The following is a 20,974-nucleotide window of genomic DNA, read 5'->3' as shown; positions in this document are numbered from 1 at the left end:
TTAACTCTATTCTAATGAAGCCTTGACTGCAGCTGTTTGACAAATTAAGACTCTGAAAACTCCACAAAAACAAAAAAAACATAAAGCGTCTCAGTACAAAGTCGAATGCGCACCGAATGATTTATGAAATTCACTTTACACTCATTATTTCCAGTTCTTCAGCCTTGTTCTTTAGGCTTCTTCTACTCCCTCTTTGTCATGGCCAATTGTGCAATATTACCCACATTACAGGCAGGCCGCAGCGGCTCATAAAATAAACTGCTCTCCGAGATCAAACACTCCAGTCTCAGTCTTCAAGAAGTCTGCGGTTTGGGTTTTATTATAACACCCCCTTCCTCTGGAGCAGTAAAAAAAAAAGAAAAAAAAAAGGAGCTTCTCCGTGTCATCATCCAAAACATACTTTCAGCCGACAGGGCCGCATCAATGACAAGACACATGAGGGGTCGGGATCATGAGCAGCCCCCAGGTTTGTCCTGTCCAATTATGTATGTTTTAAAAGTGCAAAAGTGTCTTTGCTGGCAGACGCTGAGAATATTGCCATTTCATTTATATACGTAGTATCTTAGTGGGGGGGGGGCAGACTCAAAAAGAGCCAAAATGACATGGGAAATGTTGTATTTCTGAAGAAAAAACGACTTTGTTATGAAAGTAAGGGTGTTTTGTATGTTGTAAATTTCCTAAACATAATCTGTCTGTGTCTCAGGACAATCATCCAATCAGAAAGCGCAGTTGGTTCCCCTCAATCCCAGCTCCTGTCCCAGTCTGTGCCAGTGCTGCCTCCAGTCGTTAAAGCTCTGGAGGTTCTTAGCATTCAAATGAGGAATACTCTGTTCACACAAACGCATGCTTGTGTTCATGTGCAGCTCTGAGCTTCCTACAAACATTCACTTTAAGTCCACTCCATCAACATGTTCTCAGCAGCGTTGGTTTGGCAATACAGGCTAGAGTCAGAAGACGTAGGGTTTAGACTCTGGGAGGTGAGTGCACCAGTTTAATCATTAAACAGACAAATCATTTAGGTTAACTCAAGTGGAAGGTGCCTGAATATTACAGTGAACCACAACCCAAAATAAGAACAACCTGCAGTCTTATGTTTCATTCAAGGTTTAGACATTTGGAAAAAGAATATAATAATATAATTTCTCATTCACAATGGAGTATTTCAAAACCACAAAAACAACAATAAAAGCTCTCACTGGACAACACCAGGCGCATTGAGTTGCCTTGTGTACAAAATGTGTGGTATAAATAAAGTTGCCCTGCCTTGCCCGTACAGAACCCCAAAAGAGGACTGAACAATACCCACTCACAATGAAGAGGAATGTGTCTTTCTGATTTGTCTCTTGAGTTAACTGGTAAGTCCTTGTATGTGATTAAATGTCCATGAGCTCAAACAAAGAGTCCAAATGCAAATGGAAAGAGGGAGATGACTGTACAGCCCTGCCGGACCCAGCACCCAGCAGGGCACACCAGGGTTGTATTGGACGAGCACGAGCTAGTTATCAGTTCGGTTCAGTGTAAATCAGTCATTGATATTCATGCTCACAATAAGACTTGCTTTGAAGAACTTTTGTTGCAATTAACCAAAATTACATTTCAAAGTCATAACATTATTTTGTAGGCTTGTGAATGCGATGGGTGGCACCACAAATTAGGTAAATTCGTTGTATTTATTGTTTTTTTTGGTAGGGATAGTGCATGTTAATGTACACACAACACCAGATTGTAGCCGACGGATTCATCCCAGTCAATTGTACAAGTTTTTAGTGGGAAACCAGACAGAAACCAGGGGAGGGTGATCACAGCGCAAAGCCTTCTCCAGCACATCCCAAACATTCTCAATGGGTTCAAGGTCTGGACTCTGTGTCGGACAACCCATCTATTAATTCATTTACAAAACGTGATAATTATATCTCATTCATTTTTGTTGATATTAGAGTCCGTTTTGTAAAAGGGGAATCCCCAGAAGCTCATCTCATGCTCCCTGAACCTCTTTCACAATGTGAGGCTGATGGATCCTGGCATTATTTGATTGTTTTAGTGTTGATTCATTCACAAATAAGTTATTTCACACGATGTAGCAGTTTCCGTTCAGTTTTTGTTCGTGTGTTCCTCGGTTCATTCGTGAGTATATTTTTGCTTTCTTTAGGTCAGTGCAATTACCGCGCTGTGAAATCTCCCAGCATGGGGCGGCGCACCGACCTCCGGCGAGTCAGCGCTGCCATCTCCGATCAACGACGAGCGGCCTTCTCTTTCAATTAGCCTCGCACTTGTCTGGGACGGGGACCGGGGGGGAGGGGCTTCACGGACACCCGCCCCAGTGACGCAGGAGAGGAGCAGGTGGGTGCATGACGGAAATATGCCCCCGTGTGCACCAGAGTGAGCGACGGACACTTCGGCGTCATGGTAACACAGCCGTTAGTCAGCGATGAGGCGGATCGTTCCCAGAGGGCGAGGCCCAGCAGGTGAGATATCGATTTTAAACTTTCGCTGTAGATTACTAACATAAATACAACAACAAATATAGCTGCAAACTGGCAATTACTGGCCCTCGCCGACCGCCCTGCCCAAAGCAAGGGTATTATGGCATCGCTTCTGCCTCATTTATTTATTTGTTTTCAGGGTTTTTTGGGTGATGGAACGCTATTCTTTTAGCAGGGGGTGCTTTTGGTATCTGATAAAAGTGAAAAGGTGCTCCGCGCTCAGTTTCAGTTAACCTTATACAGAGAAAAAAATAGCATGAATCACTTTATATGTGCAAACTGAACCATAACTCAGTTTGTTCAACAATATACCACTCTGTGCTTCGCTCCACGCACTCTATACGATTACAAGAGCCCCTTCACCAGCCCTGATGGCGCTCGGGCCTAAAAATGTATCAAGCAAAAAAACAAGCAAGGCTCCATCACATTTTTGTCATTTCTAAATGTGACTGATTTGGTCCTGTTTTAGTCGACGAAAACTCAATGCAGTTTTAGTCCCGTCAGTTTCATTTAAAAAAAAAAAATAAGAAAAGAAGTATTAGTCGCCCACTGCAACAAATTAATTTAGGTCGATGAGTATTGAAGATGAAGGCTGGAATAAGCTTTTGACAGACAGATTACATCACAAAAGGCAGAAGTTTCATTGTGAATATGGCTTTTCCCCAAAGTGGTCGCTCTCCTCGTCCTTTGATCATCACCGTCTTGTTCATCAACATGCTTTCTGCGTTCATTTAACGGGGCACAGCGAGCCTCATGTGAGCCCATGTGCCTCAGGGTGTGTAGTGGTTGTGTTCTCCGCTCCGGCTCCACGTTCAAGCATCGGTTGCAAACGTCTGAGTCTGATGAACCACTTTCTCCCATTTTAGGCTGTATCCACACAAAGACAAAACGCTTATATTTTCAGAAACTTTCTTTGTAAGCACGAAGCCAACTGAGTAAATGTGTGCGTCCACATGGGTCGACTCAGGTCTGTGGAAACGGCGCAATTCGTCTTCCAGGCCTGTGTGAGGCGCTGTGACGCTAACACAGATAATATAACAAGATGTAGAGGGTGCATGTGCAGTAAAATTTTATGGAATGTAAACAGTGGCTTTAAAAAGATACAAAACTGAGGCACTCAAAGAAAAGGTGCTGGTAAAAGCCCTTTATTGCAGCAGGGCCATTAGATTAAAACATTGCCTACGCGTTTCTGCCGTATAGGCTTTCGTCAGGGCAGTGACAGGGACAGGGACTGCCCTGACATGTTTTTCTACTTGTCACCTGTGGCTTGTGGACAACAGTGGAGCAAAGAGGAGCGGAGTAAAACCATCATAGATCCATGAGGAAAACTCATTATAAGGTCAGTAGATTATGGGTAACAGACTCACCTCTGTTGCTGTGACGTCATCGTTCTAGTAAAAGCTGTGGAGACGTAACAACAGAGCCACGTAAATGTCATTTTGAGATCTTTCCACTCTGGGACCCAGTTTGGAAAATGTTCATTTACAGACGCCCAAAACGCCGGGCTCGTATGGACGATACACTGGATTGATAAAATATCTTTGCGTTTGGTCCTCAGCTTGACTTCGTGTGGACAGGGCCTTAGTCTTGTCAACGAAAACTCATAAACATCTCGTCATGTTTATGTCACCTTTACGTTATCATCATTAAAACAAAGGTGTGTCAACGTAATGCTTTTGTTATAGTCTTTTTTGACGGAAACAACACCCATCATCGTTTCTCAGCGGCCCCAGGAACAAGGTGGATAAGCTTTCAGGCGTCCAGCAATATTCCAATCACCGCTTTTGCAGCTAGTAGTCATCTGGACTTGTTTCTTTTGATTGATCATTTGATTGGAAGTGTTTTGAAACTACATCAGCTCAGATGACAGCAGTGGTGTTAAAAGTCACAACTAAGTTTTAATAAAATACTACATGAAATGAGTCATGCTTGTGCGCTCTGATAGCCTGGTGTGTAAGGCCGCCGCACATGTGCCTGGAACACAGTTAAAGCGCTCCCTCGCATCCTGTTTTTTTTTTGTGTGCGTGTTCGGAACAGCGTGTACATCAGATTCAGAAGTGCGCGGGGCTAATAGCGTCCCGTCTGCTGAAAAGTCATGGATCAGGTCAAACGCACTGGTTGGTTTCCGCTGTGTTTATCTGTGCTGACCTCCGCATGAGCACAGCACGAGCCTCAGGGTCACGGCCGCTGCAGCACCCAATCCATCCAGCTCCGTCTTCTGAGTCATCAGACATGGAGAGGTTTGCAAAGAAGGGAGAGAAGGGAGGGAAAAAACAGTCGAGCACACGTGTGTTGAGTTTCTGGTAAATGGTAAACCCGGAATAGGGAAGTTTGCAGAACTATCAGCGGATTCTGAAAACTTAACAGCCTCATCAACCTCTCGATTCTTTACTTACACTATTTTAATTTTAACCTCTTCAGCCCTACGGACCAAAATAAATAAAAAAAACTGGTCTGGGCAGTTGGATGCACTTAGACACAAGGGGGCACCCTTCCAACCTTCTCAGTGTACATGTGAATTGACTCTTCAGAGTTAGACTTTAGGTCAGACACAATGACTGACAGTAACATGACACTAACTACAGTGTGCTCTTTGTTTCCTGTGAAAAGGCTGAGCCTCCATTGGTCTTCAATCACAGAGCGACAGGTGAAGAAGGAAGTCATGGAGATTCGGCTTTCATATCATATTCTGAAACATATAACTCAAAAATATGGAAAAAACAAGAAATATAAGAGAAATTCTTATGACAATTACAAAAAAAAAAACATGATTTATGCATACGGTGAAAGAACTATCCATATATTATCTGATGTAGGGTCATGTGTGTCCCAGTTTCTCTATGTCGTGGTGGGTCATGGTGGATAGGACTGTGGTAGATGTACTTCTACTTTGGAGAAAAAAGTTACTATAGTAACTGTGTTGAAGAAATGAACCTGAGATTCTTCTGTAACATCCGTCCACATCAGTCCCGCTGCACCACGACAGAGGAACTGGGACAAACATGACTCCACAGCAGATACGAATGACAATGGATTGTTTTTGTAGAATGAGAGTAATTAATGAGTAACTAACATTTTAATTATATGCAGGATTTTTCATACTTTTTACGTAGGAATACTCAGTCTTTTATTGTTCCGTCCAGCAGATGTGTAATGTTCTAAAGCAGAATCTCCATGACTTCCTTCTTCACTTCTCAGTCTGTGACTGAGGAGCAATGAGGCCTCAGCCTTCTTACTGTAAATAAAGAGCTCACAATTTAGCATCATGTTAGTGTCACTCGTGGTGTCTGACCAACAGTGTAACTCTGAAGCCACTCAAATCACAGTGACTCAGAGTAGGTTCGGCTCAAATGTGACCAAACGCCAAGATCCAAGATCTGACACTAAAATACTAAAACTAAGGACTTAACAGGTTAAAGCTTTACAGTTAGTTTCAATGACATTTATAGGTCTAAAATTATATTGTCTATTGCAATATTTTCGAATTGAACTGAATGAAACATGTTTTATATGAGGCACAACATTGTCGCACGGTTAAAAGCTCAAAAGGCCCAGTCCTCCCTTTAAACAGATGATACATCGTGTTTGTAAATTACTGCATTAGGTGCTACAGAGTTGTAAATTGAGACGTCTGCCTGAGTGACACCAGCCCTGGGACCGGACCAGAGCTGCGGGGTACATGTGGTGGTGGAGGAGCAGGTGGGGGGGGGTGTGTAGCTGTGGCCCAGGGTTGTTTATTCCAAATGGCACGTCCAGGTGGGATTTGGAGGAGCCTTGTGTCTCAGTGGAAAGAGCCCGAGGTGCAGGATGGTAAACAGGGCCGCGCTCACACACGCACCCGCGGCTCCCCCAGGAACACCTCTGAGCAGCTGTATCCTACGCTACCTGACAATGGATAGGTAAAGGAAGACCGACCGAAAGGAGCTGTCAAACATGACTGCGGTATGATGGGCACGGACAGGGGTATCTACAATGCAGTTCTGGGAGTACAAGAGGCTCTCCTTTCTAAGTAGCACGGTTCTACATTTGTACTTAAAGCTGAACTCAGTAACTTGTTTACCTTAATAAATCCTTTCCGTAGTCCCTCTGGGGGTAATACAAGTGTTGAGGGGATGATTGGGGGGGTCTTTCATCTCCCCCTGGTGTCCGGCCAGAAAATCATGCTTGCAAATTTCCCTGCTCCGACCCGGAGACCCAATACACACTAATGGAATTATGAAGAAGAAGCTAACAGGCTAACAGGCAAAGCTAACTGTGGGCTAGCGTCACTTTAGCAGTATTTACAGCCAAGTTCGGTTAACAAAAATGATCTCCATTATGTAATTGGGTTGTGGCACAATGTACAATATCCCTCTCTCCTTTTGTCTTTTCTGTCAGCGTTGTATTTACTCTCACGGTCAATTAATGAGTAAAAAAAAGACACCTGCAGTGGTGCTTATGGCCTCTAGGGGCATGAGTTACTTAGTTCTGTTTTAAGCTTGATTTATAGGTACAAGTCATATGCATTCCTTCCTTTGTGCAGCAACACTTAGAATAACCTGGACTAAAAGGTCAGATTATGCCTTATTCTGGTTTATTTGATAATTCTGTGTTGCATTAGTTAAGAATCAGTTATGTGTCTAGTGAAGGACTTACGGCAGTTGTTTTCACGTGTAGTTGCACTAAACGCCAGCAGAGGGTTACGCAGAGGCTATGTTGTGGTGCAAAAAGACACTTATTTAGTCTTGCCATCAGGACAAACCTGTACCTGTTTTTTGCTTTGTTTGCACACTATGAAAGTTTTTCATATTTCAGTTTAATCCGTTTGCTTTATTGGCAATTCTACCAAGAGACTGTGAAAAATGTGGGCATAGTAACGCAATCAGCTGCGGGAAACTAAAAAACTGGGCGCAGGCTCTGAAAGTTTCTGGCTTTCTATTGAAACTTTTTTGCTCCTCTGTAAGTTATTATTGAACACAGGCTTGTGATTCTTACCTCCATGTGTTAACATGCGCAATGTTTCCTCTCTCTCTATTCTTAATCTTTATTTCCGCCCTATTCTAATTATAGGAGCTAGTTCCAAAATACCAGCCAAATTGCTAGCATGAACGAGCTTCATTTAGCCCACGCTGAACGCTATGAGAGGAAGCCACCCTCAATTAGTCCATCACTTTTCTACAGGCTACAATTACCACACGAAAGCAAATACACTGAATCAAAATGGCGCAGAAAGCAATATCAAATCCATATCATGTACACAATTGGAGGCAGCCAATGGAGGAAAGGAGGAATAAACTTCCTGATTCCGTTAGTTAGTTAGACCTGGCATGGATCGAGACTCCACAGTAATTCAATTCTACTACATGACAAGACAGTTAAAGTGGGCTAAGGCCTTTCACTGGGAAGTGTCATGGCTGAAGCATCACAGCAGTGGTTTTGACTATCGCTGTATACTGGAAAACAAACACTTGTAAAAGGTACAGAATTTAGAGGTTTCCTTGAGTAGATTTGGCCCGGGGGCCAAATGCGGCCCATGTAGCCCTTCAATCTGGTCAGTAAAATATGACCAAGCCTGATACGCATTGACTAAAACAGGTGAACAAATCCAATGTTTTTAGGGATGCACCAATACCACTTTTTCTAAGACTGATACGAGTACGAGTGCTTTGATTTAAGTACCTGCCAATACCGAATACCGATACAAGTACAAACGCATTTTCTTCAACATATTTACTTTTTCACAGCAGATTGGTTAGTAATTAGTTAATTTACATTTCCTTAAGAAAAGTAGGTTACACTTTTACATTAAGTTATATTATATTGTACAGATGCCTTTTTATAGATTTATTTTTATTCAATATATTTATTTTTATTTTTATTGCACTGTCCATCATAGACAGAACAGCCCATGTCCAAATGCTCCTCAATGCCATGTATGTATTTTTATTTAACAATAGTATTGAAATGGTTGCTTATTACTGCACCTAAATGGCCTTTGCTTCAGCTCCGTGTAGATTTTCTCCCGTGTTTATAGCAACTTAGCGACTAGCTACAGCATTTTGGTTGTTTTGCTGCAGCTCATTTTCGCTCCATATGGACATGCTGTATGTCTTCAATTTGGATTTTCAGAGGACTTTTTAGTCGCTGGGTTAGATTTTCAGATGAATAAGTCCCTGGGCATAAAACGGCGTAAGAATCGCCGAAACTGTTAGCCCGCGAGTTAGCGGCTAGTTAGCAACATTAGCCTGTATCTTGTAAACACTGCAGACTCCACGCTGCAGCACTAACAACATTTAGCTCTGGTTAAATCCAGCACAGACTGTGATTTAGGGAGTGTTGTCTGTAATAAAGTCAGCTCTATGTGGAATATTGGATTTACACTAAAGAATTCTCCAGTTTGTTGCTATTTTCTCTCCTCAGATGAGAGCTGCGGAGGTGTAGGAGCGCTGGCCGCACGTCGGTTTCTGGTATGAGGAAGTCATTAATGAGTACGAGTACAAGCATGTGGTATCGGCCTGATACCCGACACTGGTATCGGTGCATCCGTAAATGTTTTCATTGACATAAAAACAGATAACGAATTTGTTGCTTTTTTTGTCTGAGTTTAGACAAAGTTGTTTGAAATACACAACCGCAACCAGCTCTGCCCTCCGAGCAAGGTTAAAAACCCATGTGTCGTCAAAGGTTTGCCAGTACCTGCTATAACAGTATTCACTTTTATGGCTATTATTAACAACCTTCGAATGATGAAATGCGTCTATGCACTGTCCAAATTTCATCAGAAACTCTTGAGCGCCTCACATTATGCTACAACACCCCAACACCCGGTGCTGCACGCATAGAAACTTCCCAACACGGCAAAGGACTCTGGGACTCTGCGTTCCCAGGTAAGGACGCCCCCCATCTCTCCTCTCTCCATCCTCCCATCCCCGGAGCGGCTGACGTGGGGGACTGGGGCGCCCCCGCGGTGAGCCTCCCTGTCAGCCGAGACAAACTGCAGCTCCTGGGAGTGCCCTAGATCTGACAGAGCGCCGGGGCTCCATCCGTCACGTCAGGCGTACGTACATACATACATACATCCGCGGCGGTGAAGGGAAGGAGTCTGCGGCCTCCCCGTTCTGCTCGCGGTCACAGCCAGCCACGGGGCAGGCGGGCGGGCAGGCGAGCAGACGCGGGCAAGCTGTTCCTCTCCAGGTGCGCGGTAATGTACTTGTCCTTGATGCCGCCGCGCGCCCAACAACCGCCCGACAACGCAAAGACAAACACGTGCCTGCCGCGCTCTAATTACTGTCAACACGAGAACCGCAAGCACCCACCATTTTTCCTTTGTTTTTTTTTACAGAAGAGACTTGTAAATGTCAAACTACTGGGAGACCATTTCTCTTGTTCCTCTTCACTGATGTACTATCTGTAAGTGCATGTGTAAAACGTGATGAACAGACATATTTGTTCATTATTGCTCCATTTTTGCTTCCATGTTGTGTGTTGTCTGTGTATTGTAAACACTTCATGAGTTACTTTTTATTAACATTAAAGGGATATTTCAGGATTTTTGACATAGGGCCTCATTTCCTAGTTATCCAGATTGTTGTTGATTTCTGGAGATTTGTTTTTTTTAATTCATGCAGTTCTTATATTTGAAGAGTTTCGTGGCGCTAGGCTAGTGCAAGGCTAGCGCATTTCTATGGTATCAGCTAGCTTGTATTAAAAACAGTCTGACCCCCTCCACAGAGCACCTGAGGCAAATCACTTATAACGCCAGACTAACCATATACATGTCTGTGTCGATAGAATAATGATGAATTATCATGATCATGAACATGAATGATCGCATTTTGAGGGACTATTTTCTAGCAGATCACTCCGCCGCTGCGTAGCTTATACAACCACGAAGCTGATGCTGCTCAAATATAAGGTATTTTAAATGCAAAATGGTTAAAATGATTCTATCGACATAGACATGTGTCTCCAGAAATCAGCAACACTCTGGATAACTAGGAAATGAGGCCCTTTGTCAAAAATCCCTTTAACAAATCATTATTAAACATTTTCAAGTGAATTACAGTACAACTTAAAATGCTGTATGTACTATTTATATTAACTTGAGTTAGGGTTAGGTATGTTTTCATCTAGTTAGCAGACCTGTGATGAAGTGTGTGTGTGAAGGAAGGGGACTGATGGGACCAGTAGAAACATACGAAGGAGGAATCCATCAAGCTTTCTCCTCATTAGCTAATTAGCAATCTTCCATAATCAGCTTGAAATAATATTTAGAGGTGAATGAGGAACACAATAAGCATTGGCGACTCCCTGATATAATAGCTGGGTCTAAATGCACAATAACATATATAATATAATTATGAACATGTTCTTGCTGTGTTGTTGATTTAATCATGACACTATGGGTTGCTAGATCCTTGGACTAAAATTAGTTTGTGTGTTAAACCTAAAATAACTATCTCCAACCTTTTTGCTCTGTCACTTTGAGCTCATTTTGCTTCAAAGACGGTAGGTTTAGATCAGGGGTGTCGCAGTTGTTTGGGTCGAGGGCAGAAATTAGGCCCCCACGGCGGGTCGAGGGCCACATATATTGTAAAAGGACTGTGGCCTTATAAATAATGGCTTACACTTATTGTGCTTCTTCATCAGCCTGTGTCACACGTTTCTCAAAGTGCTGCATGAAGTCATTACCATTCACTCCACATTCAATGGCAGTAAGTTACTATTGTAGCCACAGCCGCCCGGGGGCAGACAGACCATTTACCACGTGGCTATAATATGCTGTTTATATTCTGTTATTATTTTTACATCCTATTATTATGTCAGCGTCCTCTGCTGGACAGTGTGGAATTATTTCCTTTTTTAAATTGAAGCTCCCCCCTAGTGGCTGGAGTGAGCAAACTAGTTATTTCTTTAGAATCCATAGCTCCACACAGGGATGGGCTAGAGATTTTTTTGTTCTACATGCTCAGGAATTCATGCTCCTCAAAGGGCCACATTGAATCATCACACCAAAAATGATGTCTTTATCTGATTTCTGGAACTTAAGCAGCATAATCTGATGCGTTATCTGATATAGACAGAATCGGATTTCTTTATGACATTTCACATCAGTGCACAATACACAAACAGCAAAATGGCAAATAAAACCAAAATAGCAGATAAAACAAAGATGTGTTTGACTTTAAGAATATTACGCCCCGTTAAAGGGGTAATTTAGGATTTTTGACATAGGACCTAATTATTATTTTTTTATTCACACAGTCCTTATATTTGAAGAGTTTAGTGCTAGGCTAGTGCTAGGCTAGCGCATGTCTATGGTAACTAGTAGCCTGCAATAAAAACAGTCTAACGCAAGCACAGTGCACCTGAGGCAAATCACTTATAACACCAGACTAACCATATAAATGTCTTGTGTGTGTAATGACTTGTATTTGAGCAGCATCAGCTTCCTGGTTATAAGCTACGCAGCGGCGGAGTGATCTGCTCGGTTACCAGATCTACAGTAGTTTGTTTACCTGCAGCCGGCGTTACTACACGTGGAATTCACAAAGGAGCTTTCTACAAATCAGATATGGCAACGTTTGGAGGACGACCCCATGATTTTGAAGAGGTTTTTAATGCAGGCTACTAGTTACCATAGACATGCACTAGCTTAGCACTAGCCTAGCACCACTAAACTCTTCAAATATAAGGACTGCATGAATTTTTTTTTTTTTTTTAATTCAAGAAATCAACACTCTGGATAAATAGAAAATGAGGTGAAAAATGTGAAAAATCCTGAAACATCCCTTTAAGCTGAAAGAGGTGAACAGAGAAATTTTGGATACAATTACTGCAGGCGAACATCACTTCCAAAGTCACCCAAACCAATAACATAACCCTTCTATTGTAAACGTGACTAACCACAATGTCACTTTTTTTTTTTTTTTTTACAAGGGGGCAGAAGAACATAGGCTTTGAAACGAGATGAGAAACACGGATCCGTCATTTGGAACAAAGAATCTGACGGATTCCTTTGCAATAGCGCAAAATGGGAATTCATCAACCCCTCCCCGCAATTAGCATACGCGGCTAATTATCATATGAAACCAATCCGGCACAACCAGCCCCGGCCATATAACTCCTTATTCTTTTACATTATCCCTATTGAGAGAGCGTGAATGACCCTGGCATTGTCTGATCTCTCCTCCGTTCTCTTTCCGTTACGGAGTTAAGCCAGACAGTTAATTATCCGGCGTTTTCGGGGGGAGGGGGTCTTTTTTTTTTCTTTTTTTTTGTTGCTTCGATAACGATACGCTTTACAGGGCCCATAACGTGAAGAAGACCGGCCCTTGGGGAGTCAGTGCGATGTCAGGCAATCTTTCTTCCAAAAAAAAAAAAAAGAAAAAAGAAGGACCTAGGCAATTAGATGCACCGTCGCTACCCCTGGGTTGTGTTATTGAGGAGAGTGGCTAGCTTCTCTAATGGGGGGTATTTAGGGCAATTATGATAAAGATGTCAGGCCGGTCCCTCTCTCGCCAAGGCGCCGTAGAGTGCAGGATCACACACGGGGGTAAAGAAAAAAAAAGAAGGCAAGGAGTGACTAAAGACGAAGCAGGTCCCGGGCGGGGGGCGGGGGGCAAACCGACAGCACGACTGCACTTAAGAAGAAGGTTCTCCAGCGAGCGGAGGTGTCTGGAGGCGCTAAATGGCCTAATCTGGTGGCGCAGTTGGGAGTTTTCGAAAGGATTCTGTGGCGGATTGAGAGAAAGTAAATGCTCCGAAAGGTCAATTAGCGCCTGTATGTTGGCATTTAGGTTCGTGTCTGGCCCGGGAGAGTTTAGAGAGGTGAGGTTATTTAAAGGAAAAAAAAAAAAACAGGGATACTATTAGGAGAATGCTTTGTTCAATGTATAGACAAGGGACAAGCATTAATTAAGTTTCTAATTTGAACATTATAGACACAGCTGACGGTAAACTTTTCAGACCGTGAACGCTAACATTTCCATCGAAAGATTAATACCATGCAGTATATCAGGCTAACTATTGTATACATGACAGTTTAATTTAATGTTTGAATTTAGAATATATGTTGTTTTAGATGAATAATTGTATTAAATAGTGTGCCAATATTTTTCTTTTTACTGTCTTGAAATCGTCTTGGTGCCCCTGGGTCAGTGGCTTGTGACCATGAGACCATTTGATGACCAGGCCCCCAAAGGCATTTGACATATTTAATATAGTATAGATCAGGGTCATGTGACTTTACGTGACTTACTGTGCGGTTGATGTTGGAAAATTGACAAATTATGATCATTTTTGTCAAAGTGAAAGGCAAGCCAGTGTGCCTTGTATGTGGCGAGGAGCTGGCAGGGATGAAGAAGGCAAATCTCGAGGGCCGTTGCACCTCTTCAGTGCCCTTCGTTGGAGTTTGGGAGCATTCACAAGACTGACCCAAACTTGGAGAACCAGCTTCACTGCACCTGACATCAGATGCCTCAACAAAGATAAAAGATACCAGCCATCGCATTATGTGAGCCTGAGATGCATAGAAAAGACGATCCTCCATCCTATCAGTCCTACCTCAGTGTTGTATGAACTCTAGAATGTGTTTTTGCTAACTTTGCACTTCATAAAAATGTATTTGGTCCTTGATGTGAGAAAGGTTCCACACCCAGGCCCTAAGGGGTGTGGAACTCACTTTGGGAACCACTAGTTCAACTGTTGGACGTATCGACTCTCACTCAAGAAGAAGCTTTATCGTCTTTATCATCAACACTAATTCTTGTACTTGTAGTGGCACTAGTACAAGTTAAACCCCTCCCACTGGAGTTTAATGCCTGCTGCCATGAATAAGTTATTAGTCATTAGTTACTGACGAAGCTCCAACGAGGCTTAACATCCAGTACTGACGTTACAGAGTACAGATGATGGCACAAGAATCTGTCTTTAGAATGGACGACCCCACTACGAATAAGAGTTTACAACATCACAAGTTTAAGCTTAAGGGATGCTGCATTTGACCCATCATTATATGGTAGCCATACATGACTGAAGGGTTTACGTTTTAGGATGATGGTATTGAGAAAACAAGACTTGATATCAGCTTCAAACAATTAAATAAATGCTTGTTTTCAAAGTACTTAGAATGCAGAATGTATACTGTCCTTTCTAGCAGTTGTAGTACTCAGATTTTCACACATTTTGGAGCACTTTGTGGGCTTGACCTTGTGTGGTCTTGGTCAATTTTATTTCTATAGCACATTTACAACAACCACGGCTGTGATTTAATATCGCCAAAGACGTTGGGAGTCCATGGCCAATGTAAAGCTGTTTGGACAAATGTTACAGTCAGCCAATCACCTTAACCAAACATCGGTCCTGGGCAAACAACTTTGACATTGGTCCTGGACTCTTAATTACTTGGTGATATCAGATCCAACATTGGGCAATAGTGTCTTATGACCTTAAGAGCTACATTTATATAGTTAGAAGCTTCTGTGACTAGAAGTGAAACATCCTCAACTTAACCAAACCCAGTCCAGTCGATGATTTGACCTTTTTCTACAACGGATACTCGATGGATGAATGAGAGCCTTCACAAACAAAACTTACCATACCATGCCAACTTTATTTATAAAGCACTTATCTACACACTACACAAGTCCTAAAACATACAGTAACAGTGTAAGAAACAAGAACAAGCAGAAAAACCAAGTATAAAACACAAATTCGATGTTAAACAAGGTTCGTTTTTACGGCAGCTGGAAGGCTTGGTCGTTTTCCATAGATGTCCCCTGTAATATTAGCTTTCTAGAATTCTGAATGAATTAGGTGTCTGTCTTGTCCGCTTAATATTTGACGTCCTCGCATCTCTACCTCAGCCATCACCTGTCCACCTCGGCGTGTTAGACGTCTGTTGAGGGAGCTGACCAAAGCCCGTGGACGCCGGCGTCAGCCCGTTTGCCCGGCGCGAGCATATGCCCCACACATGGCTGGCACCGCTCGAAACGCACTCCGAGCTGGGCCATGTTTGAAGTGGGTTCAAAGGCAGAGGGAAAGAGCAATGTGTTCGCAGCATGTCTCCTGTTCCTCCGTGCGAGCGGCCAAACAGCTGCGCACCTTTTACGACTGTTTCCCTATCGCTGTCATTGCAATAACACCGTGTGACTGGGTGGATGTGAGGACAGCAGTGAGAAATCTTGACTGAGCCACTTTGTATCGGGATAATGGGGAATTGAAAGGGGGGTATTGCGCAAAATCGACTTTTTAGAGCTTTTTACCATGTTACAAAGTTGTTCTCTCGTCAAAAACAGATCTGGAGTTGGGTTTCGAAGCCGTTAGCGCACCCTCGAGTAATCTTTGACTCTTCTCCAGTGGCTCATCTTTGTTCTGTGGCTACAGCTCCCAAAAAACTCCTCCTGAAGTTCTACGTATCCAGGAAATGCTTTTCCAAACCTCTCGGATGTTTCAGGATTTTTGACATAGGGCCTCATTTCCCAGTTATCCAGAGTGTTGCTGGTACCTGGAGATATTTTTTTTTTAATTGATGCAGTTCTTATGTTTGAAGAGTTTTGTGGCGCTAGGCTAATGCAAGGCTAGCTCATTTCTATGATGTCAGCTAGCCTGCATTAAAAACAGTCTGACCCGCTCCACAGAGCACCTGAGGCAAATCACTTACAACACCAGACTAACCAGATAAATGTCTGTGTCGATAGAATAATTTTAACCATTTTGCATTTAAAATAACTTATATTTGAGCAGCATCAGCTTCGTGTTTGTATGAGCTACACAGCGGCGGAGTGATCTGCTAGAAAATAGTCCCTCCAAATGCGATCATTCATGCGATGCAAGGTCAGTTATATTCCAAAAATGATTCTATCGACACAGACACAAGGCCGTGGGAACCCAGGGTGCTGAGGGCGCTGCATCACCCCCTGGTGGATAGTTTGTGAACTGCAGGCAATATTAACCCCTTAACTCCCACCTGAACCGAGCACATTTTCTCCAGCTTTACCCCAGTCCAAAAGCTTCTGGAAAAAAGGTGTGAAAATAGCAACAAAACTGAGACGAAAACAAGGATGAAAATGTGAAAAAAGTGAGAAAACATTGACGAAAAAGTGACAAAAAATTTACAAAAAAGTGAGAACATTTTGACGAAAAAGTGACAAAAAAGTCACGAAAATTTGACAAAAATGAGATGACTGCCCAACAAAAAAAGCGATGAAAAGAAATCTGATGTGAGGAAAAAGATCCATTTAGTTTTGTAGGTCTTTCTAATGAGGTGTTGCACTGGCCTACGGGATTCGGGTAAAGCTGAACTGGAGAAAATGCTCTCGGTTCAGGCGGGAGTTAAGAGGTTAATAAATAGGATTTATGCACAGAAAAAGTATTTTGGGGGTGAATTTTGTCTCTCAGCGCCCCCTAACTGAAAAATATCTTCCCACGGCTCTGCACAGACATTTATATGGTCAGTCTGGTGTTATAAGTGATTTGCCTCAGGTGCTCTGTGGAGCGGGTCACACTGTTTTTAATGCAGGCTAGCTGATACCATAGAAATGCACTAGCCTTGCATTAGCCGAGCGCCACGAAACTCTTCAAACATAAGAACTGCATGAATTACAAAAAATAATATCTCCAGGCACCAGCAACACTCTGGATAACTAGGAAATGAGGCCCTATGTCAAAAATCCTGAAATATCCCTTATCAACTCATTCTCGAACCAACAAAGTGTCAGATGAAGATGTGTTTAACATCATTACGAAATACCCGCTCATGAAACTCGTTGTTTTCCATTGCCTTAGTAGTACTTTGCAGCCGAAACATTTCCACTGTTATAAGTGTCTTTAGTTCGCGCTTGAAATATTTTGTCATTTCCTGAGCTGAAAGAGGACCGAGATTTGGGGGCGGGGATTTCAAAAGAGACCAAATGCGCAATCATTTTCAGATTGCACTGAAGCCTTTGTGTAATGTCAAGATCAATACGAGCGATCGCGATGTCGTCACATCCGTTGGCCGTGGTCGGCATCAGCTACCAAAACATCCGGCGAAAACTGCAGAAGTAAACAATAACAGCGATCGCTCGTACGCTTTTGTAAATCAATGTATTTTCTCATATTGCAAAAGCCCTTCCACGGACATTGCGTAAATCTGGCGTTTCAGACTCCACAAACACCTCTGATAAAGTTGCGCAATAGTCCGAAGTTCCCTCCGGTCAGGCACCCAAGGTCGGGACGTGTTGATGCCTCGTGATGAATTGCCCGTGAAGGTAATAAAATATATAAAGCAGGCGGATCGGCATAGATGCAGTGTCTTCTTCGAAATAAAACAACAAAAAAAGCACTTGCTCTTTCCGAAGAATACCCAGGGAGTTGGGGGGGTCACCTTTAAGCCTCGTTGTTGTCACACCTGAACCTTATTGCTATAGAGGCTCAAAAGTAAAAGGTGTATTGACTGGATTGTATTATTCCCAAACAGGTGGCCCTGGGCAGATGAGCACTAAGATGTGAAAGAAAATAGTTTCCCTTATTCCTGTACTACCTTTCTCTGACACCTGACACCTCAGGTAAACCTCACCTCTATCCTCTCTCCCGGATATTATATATGTGTGGTTTGAGTGAGCACTACCTGTCTGTTCAGCTTCTTGTCATGATAAAATCCCCTTTAAAACTAGTTTGTAATCCAATGTGTTCTGTGCATGTCCTTGTTTTCATAACTTTATCGAAGCGTCCAATTCCTCTGATCCGAATGCCCACAATAAAGCTTGTCCTGCTTTTTTCAGACGGTGTTTCCGTTTCACTTGTGTCTTTATGATGTAGAAGAGATGGTTATGTTGTAGCTCCAAATCCTTTAATCCTCCCGTAATAATACCAGGAGTAGTTTGGCATCCGCATGGTAAAGTGAAGATTATTGTGCGGATGCCAAATTACTCCTGGTATTATTACGCCTTACAATATAGTTCCCCCTTTTATCCGCTTAGAAAATCTGCATTATTTAATTTTGTGTAATTATACTTTGTAGTGGAACACTTCACGTAACCATATTTAAATAGGGAAAACGTGGAAGAGCTTGGTAGCTTCTATCTTGACCTGTTTTGGAGCTATAGAGGAGAGAGGGAGAGGCTAAATGCTAACGCCGTCTGCGCTGTGTTTACGTGACTGAAGGCATGGGTGAAGATCAGACAGGTCCTAAAAAACTCGTCAAAGCTAAGGTAATAATAATAATAATAATAATAAATAAAATTGAAAGACAAGCATTTGTTTTATGACAGATATTTTCACCATTGAAAAATGCCTCATAAATGTACAAACAAACATTTATGAGGCTCATCCCTCCTAAGATATGACTGCAAACTTTACCAGGAGTGGGTACGTCTCCAGCTCGTTTCCATGGAGATGTGACGAAAGGCAGTAAAATTTGAGATTTAAACAGGTTAGTTTCTCATCCAAATCCATTCTTTTATAACTCACTGCAGTAATAGCATTTTCTGTGTTGAGCTGGTCATTAGGAGCATGTTTTGTTTTTCAAAATGTTACGCAGTGTACCTTTAAACCTCTAATCATGCAGAAATGCTACGTTTACTCTGGATTTCCTCTAGTGATGCTTTTCTGACATTATCTTTTTTTCCTTTCATACACAATGAAATATAAAAATATCTTCGTTTTGCCTGGAGATTTGGTGAGCTATATTATTCTAATTAGGTGTAAAACAGTTTTGGGACTTTTATTGTTATTTCAGCAGGACAAACATAAATATTGTGTTTTTGCCATGTTTATCTACGGAACTATTAACAGTTTGGACCCAGAAGTAGCTTATTTAAGTGTGTGAATTAAAGCTACACTGTGTAGAATTTTGCCCCAAAAATAAAATTGAAATACAAGCTTTTATTTTATGACAGATATTTTCAGCAATGAAAAATACCTCAAACGAACATTTGATTTAGCTGTGAGCGGCTCAGCTCTCCTAAGACCTGACATAACTTTGCCGGGGGTGGGTACGTCTCCAGCTCGTTTCCATGGAGATGTCGACTAAAGTCAGCAGAATTTGAGATTTAAACAGGTTAGGTTCCCAAACAAACCCATTATTTGATTTCTCACCGCAGAAATAGAATTGTCTGTTGAGCCGGTCATTAGGAGCATGTTTTGTACTGATGGCAACAGTATAGTCCAAAATGTTACACAGTGTACCTTTAACAAACATATATTCAGGGCTGCTGAACAGTGGAAGAAATAGTTTGTAGTTTGTCCTACGAGCGCTTAATACAAGGCTGTGCATGATGTTAATGTAGAGAAGGGGAGAGTGAAGAGGAAGTGCACACCACGCCTCAGCCGACCCTAAACGCAACAGACGAGGCCACCAACTGACTCGCACGACTCTTACACACGAGAAAAAGTGGATACGTCTTAATTTGTCGTTGCACTTTCATAAAAAAACACACTCTGATTGAACCCTGTCGAGCGATTCACCACGCAACAAAGTTCAAGAATGTAAAGAGTCCAGTGTGTCGGGAATGGAGGACAAACCTTTAACAAATGTGAGCGTGTGACCATGTTTTCTAATCCGTCTAAATAAGCCGCCGTGTCCTGCTGCCTCTGCACGACGCACGGGGGGTGATGTGAGTGCTCCTGCTGGGGGGACGTCACCCCGGTGCAGTGATGGATGGGCCCAGGGCGGGCACAGGGCGCCGGCTCCCCTACCTCACACACACACGCTTATATAAGAGAACAATGTGGCATCAGGAGACAGATGATTGGGGATTGATTGGCGCCGATAAACCTGGAAGTAGCGCCGAGGGTGACAAGTCGTGGTGAACATGACCGTGCCTCTTTGACCCCTGGAAATTGCGATGTCAGATCATAAAGGTATCTCTGTAAAGACATGAGATGCTCCGAATTTGTTCGTACAGTTATCAAGGTGTTTGGAGGGATCGTGAGAGCTAGAAATGAGTTTGGGCAACAGGCTAAGAGTTTGTTCTCAGTGAACTCTGACTTTTACAGTTTAAAAAGGTTTAAGTGTTTGTGTTGTTGTTTTACAGACAATTTTGTGTCGACCAAGTTTGTGTCACCCTGTGTGGACAGAGAGAGCATTCTAATTTTTAATCAGATCTTGGTTGTGAAAAGAGCCGGATCTTTTATTTTCTTTTTTTTCATTCAAGTTAGCACAGATCGACCCTGAACTAACTCAAGAATCAGCGATATTGATATATCATGTAATTATAAAGAGAGTTTTCTCATTTCTGTGACAGCGACCCTAAAAATAAATTAAGGCCAAACCACCTTTGCTCTGCCTGATCTTGTCAGAAGAAGAAGAAGAAGAAACTTTATTTATATAGCACCTCTCGCAGATAAAATCACAAAGTGCTTCACAAAGGATCACAGAAAACATTACATAATTTACATAAGACCTCGGAAGCAGAGCAGGAGAGGCCTGGCGGTACTTGGATGGGAGACCGTTTGGGAACATCAGGAAGCCTGGGTGAATGTAGTGAGTGAGTGAGTGGCTGGTGATGGTCGGAGGGGCCGATGGCTCG

Source organism: Gobius niger (assembly GCF_951799975.1).
Source record: "Gobius niger genome assembly, chromosome: 12".
In the NCBI taxonomy this organism is placed as follows: Eukaryota; Metazoa; Chordata; class Actinopteri; order Gobiiformes; family Gobiidae; genus Gobius; species Gobius niger.
Note: the sequence above shows the minus strand (reverse complement) of the source record.